General features: G+C 37.5%; 1 non-coding gene across 1 annotated transcript; it reads left to right on the top strand.

The window, feature by feature from the left end:
- The first annotated feature begins 18,057 nt into the window (after positions 1 to 18,057).
- LOC113930020 lies at positions 18,058 to 18,164 on the top strand. Its single transcript, XR_003522404.1, has one exon. It is a non-coding gene; the product is annotated as a U6 spliceosomal RNA (small nuclear RNA).
- Positions 18,165 to 21,237: the final 3,073 nt, after the last annotated feature.

The following is a 21,237-nucleotide window of genomic DNA, read 5'->3' as shown; positions in this document are numbered from 1 at the left end:
AACATTTCAAAATTATAAAATCATTAAAAGTCACAAAAAATAGAAAGGAAGAAATACAATATAATTTTTCACATATGATAGTATTACCTGTACAGCAGCCCAAAGAATCCAACAATAAACTAGACAAAGCAACTATAACAACATCGTTGGAATTAAAATGAATATACAAGGTATCTTTAATTAGTAACATTCAATTAGAACAATGTAACTGAAAATAAATGTCTGGGGGGGGAAATGAGGAGGTATTAGGCAAACAGTACAAAGTTCCAGTCATGGGAAATGAGTAAATCTCAGATATGTATTGTATCATATGCTTACTAAGAGGATAGATCCTATGTTAAGTATTTTTATTACACACACAAATAACAATAATAGTCATAATAACAAAAATAAAAAATGAAAAAAGTTGGAGGAAACTTCTAGAGGTGATGGATGTGTTTATGGCGTAAATTGTAGTGATAGTTTCACAGGCGTATACTTATTTCCAAATTCATCAAGTTGTACATATGAATTATGTACAGGCTTTTATGTGTCAATCATACCTCAAGAAGTGGTTAAAAAAAAAAGGAGTCATTGTGAAAGTCAGCATTCAGTATTTGACTCACCCTCTCATAGACAACACTGTAAATGCTGTTAAAATTTTGTTTAAAAAACAATTTGAAGGCACTGGAGAACACCCAAAAGCAAGAGATACTGGAGAGAACCTGACCTTTGAAGGAAGTGAAGCATCCCGAGTGAAATGAATTTTTATATAAACATGGGCTCTACTCCCAAAGACACCCACCAGTTCTCATGTTGCAGAGGTGAGAGCTCAAGCTTGAGATGTCAGAGGAGGGATCTGGTTTAGCAACTGAGCAGCCCTTCAGAGACGCTACAAGAACAGCAGGGACTCTAAAATCTACATATGCACAGGGGAGATTCCAAGGGGCTGAGTGGAAAAACGATTGGCAAGCAGAAAGAAATCACACAGGTGCCAACTTCTACTCACCACAGGGAAGACAGAGTTTGAAGTATGAGTCTCCCAAGTCAGAGGAGCTTGGTAAACACTTCAGGCTTCCCAGAGATTCACCCTAGCAAATCAATGTGCGATCCACAGTCAAGAAAAAAAATCAAAAGGAAGGGAATCAGAGATGACCCAGATGATAAAATTAGCAGGAAAAGAAATTTTCAGACCTTAAAACAGACATGTGTTCAAAGGCTCAAAGGAAAAAAAAAAAATCATAAAGATTAAACATATAAAGGACTCTCCACAGACAACTGGAAATTAAGAAAATAAACCAAATGGAAATTCTAGAAAAGTACAATAACTGACAATGAAAATTTCACTGGAGAAGTTTAATAGAAGATTCTGCTGGGCAGTAGAAAAGATCAATAAATTTGCAGTTCAATCAACTGAAATTACCCCATTTGAAGGACCGAGGAAAAATAGATTGAGATAAATTAACAGAGCCTCCATGAACCTCTGGAACAATATTAAAAAATATTCTCATACATGAAGCTGAAGTGCCACAAGAAGGTGAGGGAGGGAGCAGCACAGAAAAGGATTTGAAGAAAAAGAGACTGATAATTTTCACAACTTGGTGAAAAAATAATGATATAAATGCAAAAAGCTTAACAAGAAGAAAAACAGAGAAACCCTTACCTAGACATACCATAGTCAAACTGCTGAAAATCAAAGACAAAGAGTGTTGAAATAATCTTCTAGGCCCAACGTGGAGCTGCTCCCAACCAGGGTATCACAGCAGCAAACCAAAACTTAGATAACTCTGGGGTCCCTGTAAACTCTCCTTCTGACCAGAAATGCAGTGTATCCAGGAAGCCAATGCCCCCCAGACACCAAGCCAACCCTGGGCCTTCTTACCCCAAATAAGCTGATATGGCCCCAGCCAACCTATTTGTTCTTTATTCTCTACCCTGTAAAAGCTTCCTGCCTCCTGACCCATTTTGCAGTTCTTTGAAAGACTGTCTCCTTCATGAAGTGTTAACTAATGTATGTTTCTATCACCTAAATCATTTTTTTAATAGTTTGTGGCAATGAAGAATGGGATCTGAAGTTGACTGCTAACAGCTTACGGGACAAAAAGCCACACAGGTGAGGTGCCTGCTGAATGCTCTGAGGTCACTGTTTCTCTAGCTGATACCAAGGGCCATGGGTGAGTCACACGTGAATTTGAGCTCTGTCCCCTTGCATGCAGCTCTGCAATCCAAAAATCTATATACTTAAAAACATCAATATATTCATTCGATATCAAAAATATATTTAAATACAAATGTATTTAAATATACATAAAATATAATTTATATTTTCCATTTATATAAATGTATATAAAATATGTAAATATATAAATTATTAATTAAACATCAATAAATGTATAAATATATAATGTAGGTTACATAATACAAAATATAAATATGTATTAAATATTATTAAACTAAGTACATGAAAAGACATATTTTATATAAATTTATATTAAATATAGAAATATATAGTTTCCAGAAAGGTTCTAGGATCCTCAAAAGGTTCTGGGGTAGCTATGTTATCATTCCACAACAGGTGGCAACCATTAGTGGACTCACAAAGTCTCAGGATAAGTGCACAGCACAAACTGCTGGGGGACTTGTGAAAATAAGACAAGAAATTCAGAATTTTTTGATCAATGGCACATCAAAATCTAAGTAAGCACAAGTTAGACTATTAGAAGCCATTTAGGGTGTCTGCCACCATAAAGAAACAGTCTCATGAAAGAAATAAATAGAACTACTGCTAACAGAAACTTCAGAAGCCAAAGCCACAAAATTGGTGGGCCTGGGTTAAGGGTTTAAAAGCCATTAGGGAGCTCACTACCTAACCCTAAGACTCCTGGGCTAGGATAAGTAAGTCAAGAAATGGGTTGGACTGACATGAGGTCACCTACCAACCTCAAGAAAATTTCTGTGCAACAAGGTACATAGACAGTAAAACACCACAAAACTCCCAACTTAGGAGCACATTCCCTCTTCAGTATTTATTTGGCTTCAAGGACAAGGCTTAGCTGAAGAATTCTGGTCTTCTAGTTTCAAAGAATTGAGCATGTCGTCTTCCAGCTCAAATGCTTATTTTATGCCTAAGAACTGTGGTTCCAGAAGCTCTAGATATCTAAAAAAAATGGCAAAATTTTACTAAAGACAACTTACTATTACAATGGATATTATGGGGAATTTTCCAATTCGACCGGACTATTCATTTAAGAAGAGCACATGAAAGCAAGGGTTCCCAAATCAAACAAACAAAATGGGATACCTATTTTAATTGGTATGCCCAAGCTTCCAAGAGTCTTCAAAATTCCAAAACAGCTTCACTGAAAGATTAAAAGATAAACTGCAAAAGGCTAATGAAAAAGTAAAGACACAGGGGTACCTAAAACAAAAGACTGTAAGACGGATGTGACTACTACTCTCCTCTAACCTCCTTTACCTGAAGGTTCACAATCTACTAATCCTCTATCTGAATAGAGGCTTGAACTCACGACCCCAAGATGAAGAGTCTCATGCTCTACTAACTGAGCCAGCCTTGACTTTTTATTAATTTTTAATTTTAAGTTTTCCCATGGCTGTCTCTGAAGAGACCACAAGACCATAAACAATGTCCACCACGTTAGTGGCCTTAGAACTACAACAGCTCCAAGTCCAGCAAACTAAAACACCTGGGCCTCCCCTGTTGCAACCTCCTATGGGTCCATAATCAAAACACTGGCCCAGGAGGAATTCTCTTTTGTAATCAACTCAGACACTAGAAAAAAGACCGTCCTCAAAGGTTTTGCACAAATCCTTTGACACCAACTGGAATGTTCCCACAGCTAGCCTCAAAGGAGGGTCCCCATATGGTCCCCTCCCAGGGCTGATGGGACTCCAAGGGACTCTCCAGTAAACTGCTATCAGTTATTCCCTTATCCACCATGGGAAAACTTAAAATTAAAAATTAATAAAAAGTCAAGGCTGGCTCAGTTAGTAGAGCATGAGACTCTTGATCTTGGGGTTGTGAGTTCAAGCCCCATGTTGGGTGTAGAGCTCACTCCAAAAAAATAAAAGTCACAACACCCTTAAAAAAAATAATGAAAAATCTTACCAAATTCTGGCAGATACTAGGGCTACACTCTCTACTTTAAATTCCACTCACTCCTGAACCCGCAGGTAGGATCTTGGAAAAAGCTTAGGGGTGAGAATTCTTATCGGAGTCCACTCTCCCAGATCTCTGTATTGCCCAGTAGAGAGAAGGTAAAATTTCATGTTTTCCTTCCCTTATCAAATTCAGACCCCCGGGAATTGGTTTGGGGGTACCCAATGATTGTTGATCCTTTCTAATGTCTCCTTGCCTTCTCATTTTGTGCCCTGAGAACTGGGCTAGGCTGTCTGCTTGCCTGAGACATGCAGGTATTCAGTTCTTGCAAATATATGCAGCTCAACCATCAGGTTAGGGGCCCAAAACTTATAACTGAATTAATCAATTAATTAATGAATTAGTTATAGCATGACAACCCATTTCCAACTACTGTATGACAGATATTTTCAAAAGAGAGGATTCTAAATTACTGTTGAGCTTTTAAAGACTGAAATAAAAAGGAACATCTAAAAAAATAGCTGAGGGGGCACCTGGGTGTCTCAGTCAGTTAAACACCAGCCTTCGGCGCAGGTCTTGATTCTGGGGTCCTGGGATTGAGCCCCATGCCAGGCTCCCTGCTCAGTGGGGAGCCTGCTTCTCCCTCTCCCCCTGCTCCTGCCCCCACTCATGCTCTCTCTCTCTCAAATAAACAAATAAAATCTTTTTTAAAAATTAAAAAATTAAAAAAATACATGAGGCATCTGTAATCTTTGAGTAAAAATCTGTTCCATTTATTTACTCCTGAAAGCTTTAAGGTGTTTGAAGAAGTAGGACTATTTCTTTAAAACTCTGTAGTGAGTGTGATGAAAGCTAGGAAGTCACAGACTTTTGATTCTATCTAAAACATACACAGTTAGTCTTTGACTTCATGCGTCCTTTTGGATCTCGTTAAAAGTTTTTGTATGTAAACACCATACTGGCACAAAACAATCATATCATTATATTCTTTTTTCAACCTAACCGACAGAAAAGTAGCATCATCTTAAAATACTGAAGCCACTGATCCTTATGCCTGACTGTATACTCCTATATTACAAGTGGAAAGAGAAGACTAGGAGGGGAGGAGGAGAGATTCAAAGAGAAATATTAACTGTAAGAGTTTGAAGAAAGGATAAGGTAATTTAAATTTAGCCAGCATATTTCCCCCTAAGGTCAGGAACGCGGCAGGGATGTCCACTCTCACCACTGCTATTCAACATAGTATTAGAAGTCCTAGCCACAGCAATCAGACAACAAAAAGAAATCAAAGGCACCCAAATCAGCAAAGAAGAAGTCAAACTCTCACTCTTTGCAGATGATATGATACTTTATGTGGAAAACCCAAAAGACTCCACCTCAAAACTGCTAGAACTCATACAGGAATTCAGTCAAGTGGCAGGATATAAAATCAATGCACAGAAATCAGTGGCATTCCTATACACCAACAACAAGACAGAAGAAAGAGAAATTAAGACGTTGATCCCATTTACAATTGCACCCAAAGCCATAAGATACCTAGGAATAAATCTAACCAAAGAGGCAAAGAATCTGTACTCAGAAAACTATAAAATACTCATGAAAGAAATTGAGGAAGACACAAAGAAATGGAAAGATGTTCCATGCTCATGGATAGAAGAACAAATATTATGAAGATGTCAATGCCACCTAGAGCAATCTACACATTCAATGCATTCCCTATCAAAATACCATCCACTTTTTTCAAAGAAATGGAGCAAATAATCCTAAAATTTTATGGAACCAGGAAAGACCCTGAATAGCCAGAGGAATGTTGAAAAAGAAAAGCAAAGCTAGTGGCAGCACAATTCCGGACTTCAAGCTCTATTACAAAGCTGTTATCATCAAGACAGTATGGTACTGGCACAAAAACAGACACATAGATCAATGGAACAGAATAGAGAGCCCAGAAATGGACCCTCAACTTTATGGTCAACTCATCTTTGACAAAGCAGGAAAGAATGCCCAATGGAAAAAAGACAGTCTCTTCAACAAATTGGTGTTGGGAAAATTGGACAGCCACATGAAGAAGAATGAAACTGGACCATTTCCTTACACCACACACAAAAATAGACTCAAAATGGTTGAAAGACCTCAGTGTGAGACAGGAGTCCATCAACATCCTAAAGGAGAACACAGGCAGCAACCTCTTCGAACTCAGCCGCAGCAACTTCTTCCTAGAAACATCGCCAAAGGCAAGGGAAGCAAGGGCAAAAATGAACTATTGGGACTTCATCAAGATAAAAAGCTTTTGCACAGCAAAGGAAACAGTCAACAAAACCAAAAGACAACTGACAGAATGGGAGAAGATATTTGCAAATGACATATCAGATAAAGGGCTAGTATCCAAAATCTATAAAGAACTTATCAAACTCAACACCCAAAGAACAAATGATCCAATCAAGAAATGGGCAGAAGACATGAACAGACATTTTTCCAAAGAAGACATCCAAATGGCCAACAGACACATGAAAAAGTGCTCAACATCGCTCGGCATCAGGGAAATCCAAATCAAAACCTCCATGAGATACCACCTCACACCCGTCAGAATGGCTAAAATGAACAAGTCAGGAAACGACAGATGTTGGCGGGGATGCGGAGAAAGGGGAACCCTCCTACACTGTTGGTGGGAATGCAAGCTGGTGCAGCCACTCTGGAAAACAGTATGGAGGTTCCTCAAACAGTTGAAAATAGAGCTACCATATGGCCCAGCAATTGCACTACTGGGTATTTATCCCAAAGATACAAATGTAGGGATCTGAAGGGGTACATGCACCCCAATGTTTATAGCAGCAATGTCCACAATAGCCAAACTGTGGAAAGAGCCAAGATGTCCATTGACAGATGAACAGATAAAGATGTGGTGTATATACATATATATATATATATATACACACACACACACAGACACACACACACACAGACACACACACACACACACACACACACACACAATGGAATATTACGGAGCCATCAAAAGGAATGAAATCTTGCCATTTGCAAAGACGTGGCTACAACTAGAGGGTATTATGCTGAGAGAAATAAGTCAATCAGAGAAAGACATGTATCATATAATCTCACTGATACGAGGAATTTTTAATCTCAGGAAACAAACTGAGGGTTGCTGGAGTGGTGGGGGGTGGGAGGGATGGGGTGGCTGTGTGATGGACATTGGGGAGGGTATGTGCTATGGTGAGCGCTGTGAACTGTGTAAGACTATTGAATCACAGACCTGTACCTCTGAAACAAATAATACATTATATGTTAAAAAAAAAAAAAAAGAAGATGGTAGGAAGGGAAAAATGAAAGGGGGAATCAGAGGGGGAGACGAACCATGAGAGACTATGGACTCTGAGAAACACACTGAGGGTTCTAGAGGGGAGGGGGTGGGGGGATGGGTTAGCCCGGTGATGGGTATTAAAGAGGGCACGTACTGAATGGAGCACTGGGTGTTACACGCAAACAATGAATCCTGGAATGCTACATCAAAAACTAATGATGTAATGTATGGTGATTAACATAACATAATAAAATTTATATAAAAAATGTAAAAAAGAAAGAAAGAAAAGGAAAGAAAAAGAAAGAAAGAAAGAAAATAAGTAAGGTAGGCTTCTTTAGGCTGCACCAAAAAAAAAAAAAAATTCAGCTAGCATAGGTTTTATGTGTTCAAAATATAATATTATATATTGTATATACACATATATATAGAACATATATAGAGATTTGTTTTATGTATATAATCATCTTCAATAAGATTGGTGAACTAGCCCATTTTCATTGAAGAAGCAAGAAAATACTGGTGAAAAAGGGTTGTATTATAAGAAAAACAGCAGAGGCATTAGCCATGGGTCTATCTAGGATCTATATATTAGAAGTGCATTTGGTGGCAAATAAGAAAATACAAATACATGGTGGGCTGCAAGTAATAATGGGATAAGCAATTTAATCACTTACCCTAAGAAAAAATCTGGAGGTAGGCAATCTTTCCTCAAATCCCAGGTTCCCTCTATCTTTCTGTTCTACCATCCTTTCAAGAATTTGCTTCTCCCATCATAGTTATAAAAGAGCTGCTAAAGCCCTAAGAATTGAACCCATGTTCACTTCAAAATATAAGAGGGAACTGCAAGGAATCAGATGCATATGTCCCTTCTAGTACTTTCCAGAATCCCTAATGAGAGCTCTGCTTAAATTTCATTAGCATAAAGTGTGTCATATGCTCAATCCTAGCTGCTGTGGAGACTGGGCATTAAGCTGTATGAGACTCTTGTGTGGAGAGAGAAAAGAGAGAGGTAATCATGGGGGATAAGTCATTTGGTTTTCTGACCAAGTGTCAGCTACACAGAGAACACTCATCTTCACTTTGGAGAGTTTTAATATCCCAAACCTCAGTCTCCACACATGGGAAGTATCTTCCTCTGCATTGTGTTGGGACACTTAAAAAATAAAATATAAGAAAGCATTTAGAACAATGTTTGGTATATTTTAACACTCAAGAGATACTACTTTTCCTTCTTTTCAAGACTAAAATTCCCCCTTTTTACTTATTAGCATGCAAACATACTTGTTTATTATATTTTCCTTTTTTTCTAATTTAAAAAATAACCACTTCACATGTTGTTACAGTCTGAAGTCCAAACTAAATAAACCCCAGTGGACACTTACAGCCCAGACTCTTGTGTGTCTGGAGTGAGAATTACTTCCATAATGTGGCCTTGGACAGGTTTACTATGCATTTTTTATTTTTTATCTCTTCCCCTCATATCTCAACAGCCCATTATTAGGATCCAAGTTAAATACACATCTATGGATTAGAACATCCCAACAAGAGGTGATCGGAACTCAATTCAAACGAGCTTAAATAATTTATGTTTAAAAACAGAGATTAAATGACTCACACAACTTAAAATTCCAAGGGGATATCAGCTTCAAATAATGTGGTGGAATCTATCTCTTGTCTCCCTGTCTCTGTTACTACAGTTTCAACAGCCTCTCAAAGAGATGGCAAGAGGCTACTAGCATCTCTAGGTCTGCATCCTAGCAACACAGTAACCCCACAAAGTAAGAAAGCATCTCCTTGGGGCACCTGGGTGGCTCAGGTGGTTGGGCAGCCGACTCTTGACTCTTGATTTCAGCTCAGGTCATGATCTCAGGGTCTTGGGATCAAGCCACACGTCCAGCTCTGCCCTCAGCGGGGAGTCTGCTTCAGGATTCTCTCTCTTCTTCTGCCCCTCCCCCCCATTCTCTCTCCCTCTCCCTCTCTCTCAAATAAATAAATATTTATAAAAAGAAAAAAAGAAAGCATCTTCTGTCCAATAATTCCAGCACAACTTTCATAATTAGAATGACTAAGGACATAAACCCTTGGATTAAGATCACAGACCATATAGTTAGAACAACTGGTTCGTATCATGGCTCAGGGCTTAGTAATAGTGTCTCTCTGATCAAGTTGTTTAACTTTTGTGAGCGTTAATCTTGTTACCTATAAAATAGTACTTATTGCCTGAATCAACTGGGGGACAAATGATTTATATCAGCTGTAAAGTAGTATCTACTTCCTGGATTATCTGTGGGATTAAATTACTTAATACCATCTAAAGTACTTACAATAGTGCTCAGCAACCAGTAAGTGCTAAGCATTAGTTTCTGATGTTATCTCTAAAACAATTTGTATCTCGGGCACCTGGGTGGCTCAGTTGTTTAAGCAACTGCCTTCGGCTCTGGTTATGATCCTGGAGTCCCGGGATCGAGTCCCGCATCGGGCTCCCTGCTCAGTGGGGAGTCTGCTTCTCCCTCTGACCCTCTTCCCTCTCGTGCTCTCTCTCATTCTCTCTCTCTCAAATAAATAAATAAAATCTTTAAAAAAGAAAGAAAATGTTTAAAAAATAAATAAACAAATAAATAAAACAATTTGTATCTCTAGGGGAATGAAAGTAAAATATGCTGAGTGACATGCCCATCCTGGGGTAGGTGTGGTTTCCCATGGACTCATAGTTTCAAGAGGAATGGTATCCCCAAAGAAAAGTTGAGGGGCTATTAATAGAAGAGTGAGAAATGGAGGCCCTTTAAGCAAAAACAACAGAGATTCACAATAGTCTAAAAAGTTCCTATGTGGCCTTGAAAAAATTCATAAATCTTTGCATTAACTTCGGTAACTATTCCTCAAAACAAAGTCAAATTTTGTTTTTCAAAGAGGGCCTTGGCAAGTGCATATCTGTCTACTTCTATTATATTAATAGTTTAAGGGGTACCATTATGGGAAATTAGCCATTAAGCAGAACCAAGGAGAAAAAGCCATTTTAGACTTTTCAGGAGAGAGAATCTTGAAAAGTGTGCTTTCCTCAAGAAGTTGGATTCCTTTGAATAATTTTATAGAATTTATTATCATGGCCATAAGCTTAAATCACACTCTATATCAGAACCATGAAAGACAGTGTTCCTTTCACTCAGATATATTTCAGAAATGGCTTCATTACTTTTTTGTAAAGCAACAAGAATCCATATTTACAGTGTTGATCCCTGGACATTAGTAGTTAATGATGGACTCAAGTTGCATGTTTTCTAAAGAAGCAGTTAGCAATTCGTCAACTCTTCATCTGTCTCCCCAGTTGCCTCCTCCAACCATACCACACACACACACACATACACACACACACACACACACACACACACCACCAAGCACAGAGGACAAAAATGTTTTCTAGGTTTTTTTTTAAATAACATACATAGACATATGTAAATGTGATTTATAATAAATAGTCAATAACTACGTAAGGTGAATGATCTTGGTTATATTGCATGGGCTCTATGGTCTGGGCTCTTTGTGACTAGTGAATATGGTGGAAGGAGTTTTATATTAGGGTTTCACTGGGTGCTCACCTTTTGTTGGGGGTATAATAAAGAGAAGCTATGTATATGCTATGTTATGTGGGTTGGCAGTATTGTTCCTAAGGTAGAAGAATGTGTGTTATGGTAAATTACCTGAAAAATGTGGCTGTGGTATATGAGTAGTGTTTGTGCATGGGGGTGATAGTAAAAAAATTAACAGAGTTCAACCCATTTGCTGACTAATCAGAATGAACCACTGAGAAAAAGAAGGAAAAAAGCCATATATAACCTATGTAGTCTTATCAAGTCACACTGGTTCAGTATCAATCATGTATATGTTTGCACATATCTCATGAAAGATACACAATAAGAATTCAATTTATATGCTGGCATTTACTGAGGGTCTCCCCATGTTGGGCCCCATTGTGATCCTAGGTTATGGGAAAACAAGCAGCTGCGTTGGGACATACAGTGCCATATGGCTTACATATATATGCCCCAAACTGTTCACTCTCCTTGGCAAAAAGCCAGGTCAGTATGTGGTCCCATAGCTTACAGGGAAGTCCCATAGTTAGCAAGTTCAGACACATAGGATTATTTATTTTTTGTTCATTTGTCTTTGCTCATATCTCAGAAATTGTCTAACATACTACTATTTCCAGTTTCTTTCCTTCTCCTCCCTCTAGTACACAATAAGTTGTATTTAGAGAAATATATGTGTAAATGAAAAAAGTGAAGCCTTATAATCAGATTTCAGCCTCCTTTTTCAACTGTAGCCATGCTTCTGTATCTGGCCCAATTTTATCATAAACTATACGTTTCAGTTATTATTTAGTTTTATGAGAATGGAAATCCTCTGTTTTTTTTTATATTTCATACTTAACAGTTGGGTTTCAGAGAAGAGAGTTAATTAACCTTATACACACTCATACACCCAAGCCTTTCAAATGAACAGAGAAATTTTTAAGTACTCTGGAACTCCTACATAATGTGCAGTCATGACATTTTGTCCCTGAGGACATAGTCTTATTCAAGAGTAAATATGGTAAGGATCTAGTATTATAGATGTTTGTAGTTAGAGTATCATCATTTCCCTTCCTTCTGGCACAAAATCGGGGGCTTCAGTAGCATTCTTGTGTGACTACTTGAGTACATCACAAGCTGTGGTTTTAAGGCCAATGAATAGTCCATCTATAGGTCTGCATGGGAAGCCCTCCATCTCGGTTTGGAATTTTTTGGGTTTTTCTCCCCACAATAGCATTCTAAACAGGCTTTCTTATTTTCATAACCAAATATCCAATTAAACTGTGTGGAATAAATTCTGAGTATGTGAGAAAGTCAAGAGTAGGTGTTGGCTTAACCATGAGATTGATCAAAAAATGCTTCAGAATAAGGGAAAGACATGAGATCGACTGCAGAGCAGGAAAGAATTCATATAAGTAAAAGATGAAGGGGAAGAGACTCCTGTAGAGTAAACAACACATGTGATGTGTCAAGTTAAATGCTAATGACACATGAAGAGAGTAGCAAAATGTGACCCAATTTCACAAGCAGTTGCTGAAGAACTAATGGATAAAATAAGCAGAAAATGGTAAACCCATCAAACTGGCAAACCCATCAGAGGCCACCAAGGACTCCGAGCCATTTTAGGCTCTTGGGTAGGGAGAGAATCTTGACAAAGGTGCTTCAGTCCAGCAGACTCTGCGAGACAAATTAGAGGTAATAAGGCAGAAAACAGGAGCTTAGTTAAGAAACAAACTAGGGGCCTGGGGTGGCTCAGTTAAGTATCTGACTTCAGCTCAGGTCATGATCTCGAGGTCCTGGAATCGAGCCCTGTGTTGGGCTCCACGCATAGCAGAGTCTGCTTCTCCCTCTCCCTTTGCCCCTCCCCCTGCTAGTGTGCACACACTCTCTCTCTCTCAAATAAATAAGATCTTAAAAAAAAAAAAAAACTAGATAGCAATGACATCAAGCTCTGAAGCCTTGATGGATTCAACAAAACACAAAGCGAAATGCTGATCTTATTGTAGTCCATCAAGGAAACTGAGACAGTGCTGAATATCAGGCTTTTATTCTGCAAATGTGGTAGAATACTTCAGTTCTGAAATCTTAATAATGATTGGCTTCAGTTTATCTTTCAGTTGGGGAAGGGGCACTGCCCCTTTGTTTCAACACAAGCCCAAGACCAAATAGAAGGTGACAATTGATAGCTTCACAGCATGCCAATGTTGGAGAGGAGGTAAAGATCTTCAAACGTGAGAATTTCAGAGATCTGAGAGCCCTTGGTCATCCATGGGATACTGGGCAACACTTGGGATGAAACTTTTTAAGCCATGGCAATCAGATTTCTCTGTAACAAAACAGAGGTAAATCTTGCATATTTTTCTAGTAGACATTGGGTCACAAGGCAGAGATTCAACTCAAGTTATCAGAAACAGAAATATCTTAGAAAGATATGTGAAATCTAATGGAAATCTGAAAACAATAATAAGGTAGGCCTTATTATTGTCCCCAAAGAGACTGGAGCCAAAAGTTCTTTTATATCCTCCAGGGCTATCTGTTCAGCATCTCTGCTTCCCTATGAGCAACTCTCCCTTTTTCACATGTACACACACTTTTACGCATATGCTGTTATACTTTTGTATGAACTGAATTATATATCATGTCCTTCTTTTAACCTGAGAACTTCCTGTTTCTTTTCTTTTTTTATTTTTTTTGACAGACCCAGCAAGAGAGGGAACACAAGCAGGGGGTGTGGGAGAGGGATAAGCAGGCTTCCCACGGAGCAGGGAGCCTGATGCTGGGCCCGATCCCAGAACCCTGGGATCATGACCTGAGCTGAAGGCAGACACTTAAGGACTGAGCCACTCAGGCACCCCGGCAACTTCCTGTTTCTTATAGTCTTATTTTGGCCTCTCCCTTCTTTCCTTTGCCTGACCAACATGTATCAAATATCCAATATAAATAACCCTATGTGTATATTTCCATATTTTTCCATGCATATATAATAAAAGCAAAGGGGTCTTTGACACCGTTTTGTCAAATGCAGTTAAAATAGTCTACTGTTTCAAACTACAAAAGCATATGACCATCTGAGTCACTGCTAGGGCATCTCCAATGTAAGCTTAAGCTTCTCTGGCTTCACAGTAAACCATAATTTGGTGATCCACCACACTGTTTCTTTTTATACACTTATTCTAAGAGAATAGAAACGACCCACCAGAATAATTAATTACTCTAGAATGATATCTCTGGAACAAACTTCTGCTACCATGACCTCCTCTTCCTGTGGAGTCCAGAAACCCCTGATTCTGGTACCCTCCTGCCCTAAACCTTCCGCTACAATCAATGTCTCAGAGGTGTCTTCTCTTCACAGATCTATCTCAGCATCAGCCATGGAAGTTGATGCATTTCATTTGAGTTTTTATGAAAGATTTTTTTCTTCTGAATGGTGTAAGCTACGTATCTTCAATCTCCATCTGGGGAGAGTAACAGATATTCCACATAAAATGGATGAGGTCCTAAAGGTGCATGTGCGCCCAAAGATATATGCATGGGTGTCCAAAAATAAGCACTGGAGTTGTGTCTAGCAAAGAATGAAGTAATACTGCTCCTCGGCAAACTCAGCCTTCACTATATTTTTCCCCTTAGAAAATTGAATCTACCTGCTCAGGCATTGGTTCCAAAGTCTCCACATGTCGGGGTCTTTCTTTGATGGCCGCTAGTTCATAGTACCTTAAACTTCATACTCTCCTGGGCTATCTTATTCTCCTGAAAAGGTAGCCTGCCCTGACTCTGTGGCACACATGCACCGGTGGATCTCCAGGCTGGAACAGACCAGGCAACAAGCCATACAACTGAAGAAAATCTCCGCGGTCCTCAATCAGCTGGGAGTACTGCTCCCAGCTCTCTCTGATCTGCCTAGTAAAATATTTGTTTTTCCCCTAGTCAAAGATCAGAACCCCAAATGCCTACAGTGATCTGACAGAGTAATATAAATGACCGACCCTGGCAAGGTGTAAGAAAAAAATCAACCACCAAATATTTTCAGTAATGTATTTAGAAATGTGCTGGTAAACTAGCTCTCTGGAAAGAAAACAAAACAAAACAAATGAACAAAAACCTGACTTCTGGTGTTTTCCATTTTCCATGGTGTAAATATTCCTACCATTGGCTATTTTAAGTTCCTAATGGCTAACAACTGGGTCAAGACATCATGCTAAGTGAAATAAGCCAGTAAGGATAAATACTGCATTCTTCAACTTATATGAGGTATCTGAAAAGTCAAACTCATAGAAATAGAAAGTAAAATGCTGGTTGCCAGGGGATGGGAGAAGGTGGAAATGGAGACTTACATGTCAATAGGTATAAAGTTTCATTTATGCAAGATGAATAAGTTCTAGAGATCTACTGTACAGCATTGTGCTCTTATGCACTTTAGAAATCTGTTAAGATGGTAGATCTCATTTTAAGTATGCTTACTACAATTTCAAAAAATCTTGAATATTTAAAAATTGGCCCTAAACAGAGTACAAACTGACTCTAGCACACCACTGAAAATATGGTTTTAGTACCTAAAACAATATATAATATATATACAACCTTAGACTGTATTGTCAAATCTAAATCTAAAAACTAAATGTTGGAAAGTGCAAAAATTGTTTATCAATTATTTTTGGTTATTGGGTATTGTTGCCTGTGTACATGAAAAACAAAATCTGTAATTTTTCTGTGCTAAGATGGTGACATCAGTCTTGTATTTTACAGTGTGATGCATGGCACACATCTCCTTCTTACATCCTTTAAATAGCACAATATTTAACTTCATTCAGTTTCATAACAATCCACTATGTCTGTTAACACATATACTTCTAAACTTTAATATATCATTGCATAATGGTCTTAATATTTAGGGTAATATCTCTTAAAATTTATAAAATGCTTAAATTCAAATTCAGCATCAAATTTCACTGAAGTTCAGTAACTTCAATTCACATGTCTTCCTTTACCCCAATACTGTAAATTAAAAAGATCTAATTGAATAATGCGGTTCATTTTTCAAGCTTAGATATTAGGGAACATTTTGAGGACTCTATACTTCAACTTTCAGCTTTTGCATATTTACTTCAGGCTATTACTTTCTTTCCTGGTGAATGGAAGCATGGGATAGGGGGCAAAATTCTTTGTTGTCAAATGATTTTCCCAATGATGGTTTTATTAGGAATTTATAAATGGTGCCATTTGTTGAATTCATAAAATTTATTCACTAGAGAATTTTTAAATTGACAGCAACATGCAGCGGAAAGTACAAAGAGTTCCCATGTACCTCCTTTCCCCACACCCCCAACCTTCCCCACTACTGACATCCTTCACTATGATGGTACATTAGTTACAACTGATGAACTGATTTGATATATTTCATATGTTTTTTAATAACTATTTTTGAACACTTTTACAGAGAAACATTGAACTTACTGAGATGGGATTTTAATATAAACTAAAAGCCCAAGTCTTTCCTTCAATCTTCAATGTAAGCTGAGGCAAGGATGTGCCCTAAGATGATGCGAACAAGTTCATTTCCCCAATGGTACAATCTCCTGACAACAACTCAGATAAATCAAGACTGCCATATTCAGCAGTAAATTCACTGACAAAGGTGCTAAAATGTCCATGTCTTGAGCATGAGGAATCCCTACAGTTTATACTGTTTATTACCACACCTACGATATATTACAATTTTTAGCCCAAAAAGATTTCTGTTAAATACTGAAAAATCAACTTAGTTCTTTGTCCTTGCACAATGTTACTATCTTAAAGTTTTGAATTAAGTCAGGTATTATCACTAATTTTCATAGGAAAATCATATCTAACATGTTTGCTAATTTTGCAGCTATTTCTTTACAAAGAAATAACAAATCTATACTGTTGAAGGTTATATGGGCTTCAATGTACAAAGTATTTTGTTCACATCAAAATTCTCATTTAAAACAGCAAGCAATTACGGGTAAAGATATAATATGTAGATACAGATACTCACAAGATGCAATAATCAATAATAACAAACTAACTCTTTCATGCTATTTTTCATATAGATCTCTTTCCTCATGAACAATTCCTAGTTAGACTTATAATCATGAATTATTTTACTACTTAGAATATATAAGGTCAGCTCTACTAACAGAAAACCTATATAATCAAAATCTATAAAACAACTTGATGCCTATATTTTCAGTGCATCTGTGTCTTCCAATCTGCCCAAAATGAAGTAACAGGCAGGGCACCTGGGTGGCTCAGTCGGTTAGGCGTCTGCCTTCGGCTCAGGTCATGATCCAGGGTCCTAGGATTGAGCCCTGCGTGGGGCTCTCTGCTCAGCGGGGAGCCTGCTTCTCCCTCTCCCACTCCCCCTGCTTGTGTTCCCTCTCTCGCTGTGTCTCTCTCTCTGTCAAATAAATAAATAAAATCTTAAAAAAAAAAAATTAACAGGCACAGGGATGCCTGGGTGGCTCAACAGAATAAGTATCTGCCTTTGGCTCAAGTCATGATCCCAGAATCCTGGGATCAAGCCCCACATCGGAGCCCACTTCTCCCTCGGCCTGCCACTCCCCCTGCTTGTGCTCTCTCTCTTTCTGACAAATAAATGAATAAAATCTTTAAATATATATATACATATATATAAGTGGAAAATAAAGGCGTTCTAAAGACTTTGATAAAGATTTAAAAAAAAGAAAAGAAAAAGAAATTAGCAGGCATAAGAAGAAATCAGAAAAAAAACTACACACAATGAGCAAAAAAAAAAAAACACTCAAAACTGACTCAGTGTGACATAGATGATGGAATTAGCAAACCAGAACATCAAAATGGACATTATAACTGCATTCCATGTGCTCAAAAAGCCAGAAGCCTAAACATGTTAAGTAAAACCTTGAAGGTATAAAAAAAGACCAAACCGAATTTATGATTAAAACTACAATGAGATTAATGAGATGAGATAAAACTAAGATATCTGAGAGGAGATATGCACTTGATAGGATTAAGGCAGATTACACACTGTAGAAGAAAATATTAGTGAACCAGATGATAGAGCAACATAAACAATCTCAGTACTCACTGTGATAGCACACATACTAAAACTGGAACAACAGAGAAAAGATTAGCAGAGCCCCTGCACAAAAATGACAAGTAAATTCATGAAGGATTCCGTATTTTTAAAGATTCATAAATACAGGGTAAAAAACAGTAGATACCAGAGGGAAGTGAATGGGGGGGATGGATGAAACAGGTAAAGGAGATAAAGAGGTACAACATATCAGTTATAAAATAGTCATGAGATGAAAAGTACAGCATAGGGAATACAATCAATAACACTGTAATACCATTGTATGGTGATAGATGGTAAACTGCACTTATCATGGTGAACACTATGTAATGTACAGAATTATCAAATTACTATGCTGTAGAGCTAAAACATTTATAACATGTATGTCAACTATACTTCAATTAAAAAATAAAAATTAAAAAATAATCCCAAATGAGAACCAGAAAAAATTTTTAAAAAGACTTACAAACAAAAATGAACAGAGCATCAGTGACCTGTGGGACAATATGAAGTGGCATATTATATGCAAAATTAGAGTCTTCAAAGAAGGGGGAAAGAGGACAAAAAAGATATTTAAAGAAATAGTGGCTTAAAAATCTCCAAATTTGGCAATAAATAAACAAGTAAAGCTGAATAAAACCTAAGCAAAAGAAACATGAAGAAAACTACATAAGGAGGCATCATGATCTAATTGCTCAAAAACAGTGATAAGGAGAAAAACTTAAAAGCACTAGGAGAAAAAGACACATTACACAGAGAAGAACAAAGATAAGAATAACATCAGATTTCTTATCAGGGACAGTGCAATATCTCTAAAGTATTTTAAGAAATACTTCAAAGTATTTTAGTACTGTCAACCTAGAATTCTATGCCCAAACTATCCCTCAAAAAGGAGATGAAATAAATATCTTTTCATTCAGACATAAAAAACTGAAATAATTCATTTGAAACAGACTTGCACTGTAACTAATGTGAAATGAAGCCCTTAAGCACAGGAAATTTTATTGGATGAAAATGTGTAATTACACAAAGGAACATAAACACACCAGAAGTGGTAATTTTGTGACCATATATAATATTTTTCCTACTGTTATTTAAACATTTTTAAAAGAAAATGATTTAAACAAAAACAGTAAGAATGTAGTGAGGGCCCTCAAAATCAAAAAGGCTATTAATGAGATGCAATCAAAAATGGAGGCTTTAACTGCTGGATAAATGAAGCAGAAGAGAGAATTAGTGATATAGAAGACCAAATGATGGAAAATAAAGAAGCTGAGAAAAAGAGAGATAAACAACTACTGGATCACAAGGGCAGAATTCGAGAGATAAGTGATACCATAAGACAAAATAATATTAAAATAATTGGGATCCCAGAAGAAGAAGAAAGAGAGAGAGTGGGGCAGAAGGTATACTGGAGCAAATAATAGCAGAGAACTTCCCTAATTTGGGGAGGGAAACAGGCATCAAAATACAGGAGGCACAGAGAACCCCTCTCAAAATCAATAAAAATAGGTCAACACCCTGACATCTAATAGTAAAACTTACGAGTCTCAGAGACAAAGAGAAAATCCTGAAAGCAGCTCAGGAGAAGAGATATGTAACCTAAAATGGTAGAAACATTAGATTGGCAACAAACCTATCCACAGAGACCTGGCAACCAGAAAGGACTGCCGTGATATATTCAGAGTACTAACTGAGAAAAATATGCAGCCAAGAATACTATATCCAGCTAGTCTGTCATTGAAAATAGAAGGAGAGATAAAAAGCTTCTTCTAGGACAAACAAAAACTAAAGGAATTTGCAAACACGAAACCAGCCCTACAAGAAATATTGAAAGAGGTCCTCTAAGCAAAGAGAGAGCCTAAAAGCAACATAGACCAAAAAGAACACAGACAATATACAGTAAAAGTCACGTTACAGGCAATACAATGGCACTAAATTCCTATCTTTCAATAGTTACCCTGAATGTAAATGGGCTCAATGCCCCAATCAAAAGACACAGGCTATCAGACTGGATAAAAAAAAACAAGACCCATAGATATGCTGTCTGCAAGAGACTCATTTTAGCCCCAAAGACACCCCCAGATTGAAAGTGAGGGGGTGGAAAACCATTTACCAGGCTAATGGACACCAAAAGAAAGCTGGGGTGGCAATCCTTATATCAGACAAATTAGATTTTAAAGCAAAGACTGTAATAAGAGATGAAGAAGGACACTATATCCTACTTAGAGGGTCTATCCAACAAGAAAATCTAATAATTGCAAATATCTATGCCCCTAATATGAGAGCAGCCAATTATATAAGCCAATTAATAACAAAAGCAAAGAAACACAATGAAAACAATACAATAATAGTGGGGGACTTTAACACCCCCCTGACTGAAATGGACACACCATCTAAGCAAAAGATCAACAAGGAAATAAAGACATTAAATGAAACACTGGACCAAATGTACTTCACAGATATATTCAGAACATTCCATCCCAAAGCGACGGAATACACATTCTTCTCTAGTGCCCATGGAACATTCTCCAGAATAGATCACATCCTAGGTCACAAATCAGGTCTCAACCAGTACCAAAACACTGGGATCATTTCCTGCATATTTTTGGACCACAATGCTTTGAAACTAGAACTCAATCACAACAGGAAAGTCAGAAAGAACTCAAATACATGGAGGCTAAAGAGCATCCTACTAAAGAATGAATGGCTCAACCAGGAAATTAAAGAAGAATTTAAAAAATTCATGGAAACAATGAAAATGAAACCACAATTATTTAAAATCTTTGGGATGCAGCAAAGGCAGTCCTAAGAGGAAAGTATATAGCAATACAAGCCTTTCTCAAGAAACAAGAAAGGTCTCAAATACACAACCTAACCCTACACCTAAAGGAGCTAGAGAAAGAACAGCAAAGAAAGCCTAAACCCAGCAAAAGAAGAGAAATAATAAAGTCAGAGCAGAAATCAATGAAATAGAAACCAAAAGAACAGTAGAACAGATCAATGAAACTAGGAGCTGATTCTTTGAAAGAATGAACAAGATTGATAAACCCCTGGCCAGACGTATCAAAAAGAAAAGAGAAAGACCCAAATAAATAAAATCATGAATGAAAGAGGAGAGATCACAACCAACACTAAAGAAATAGAAACAATTATAAGAACATATTATGAGCAACTCTATGCC

This window comes from Zalophus californianus, chromosome 5, assembly GCF_009762305.2.
Source record: "Zalophus californianus isolate mZalCal1 chromosome 5, mZalCal1.pri.v2, whole genome shotgun sequence".
Lineage (NCBI taxonomy): Eukaryota > Metazoa > Chordata > Mammalia > Carnivora > Otariidae > Zalophus > Zalophus californianus.
This window is presented reverse-complemented; position numbering and strand designations above follow the sequence as displayed.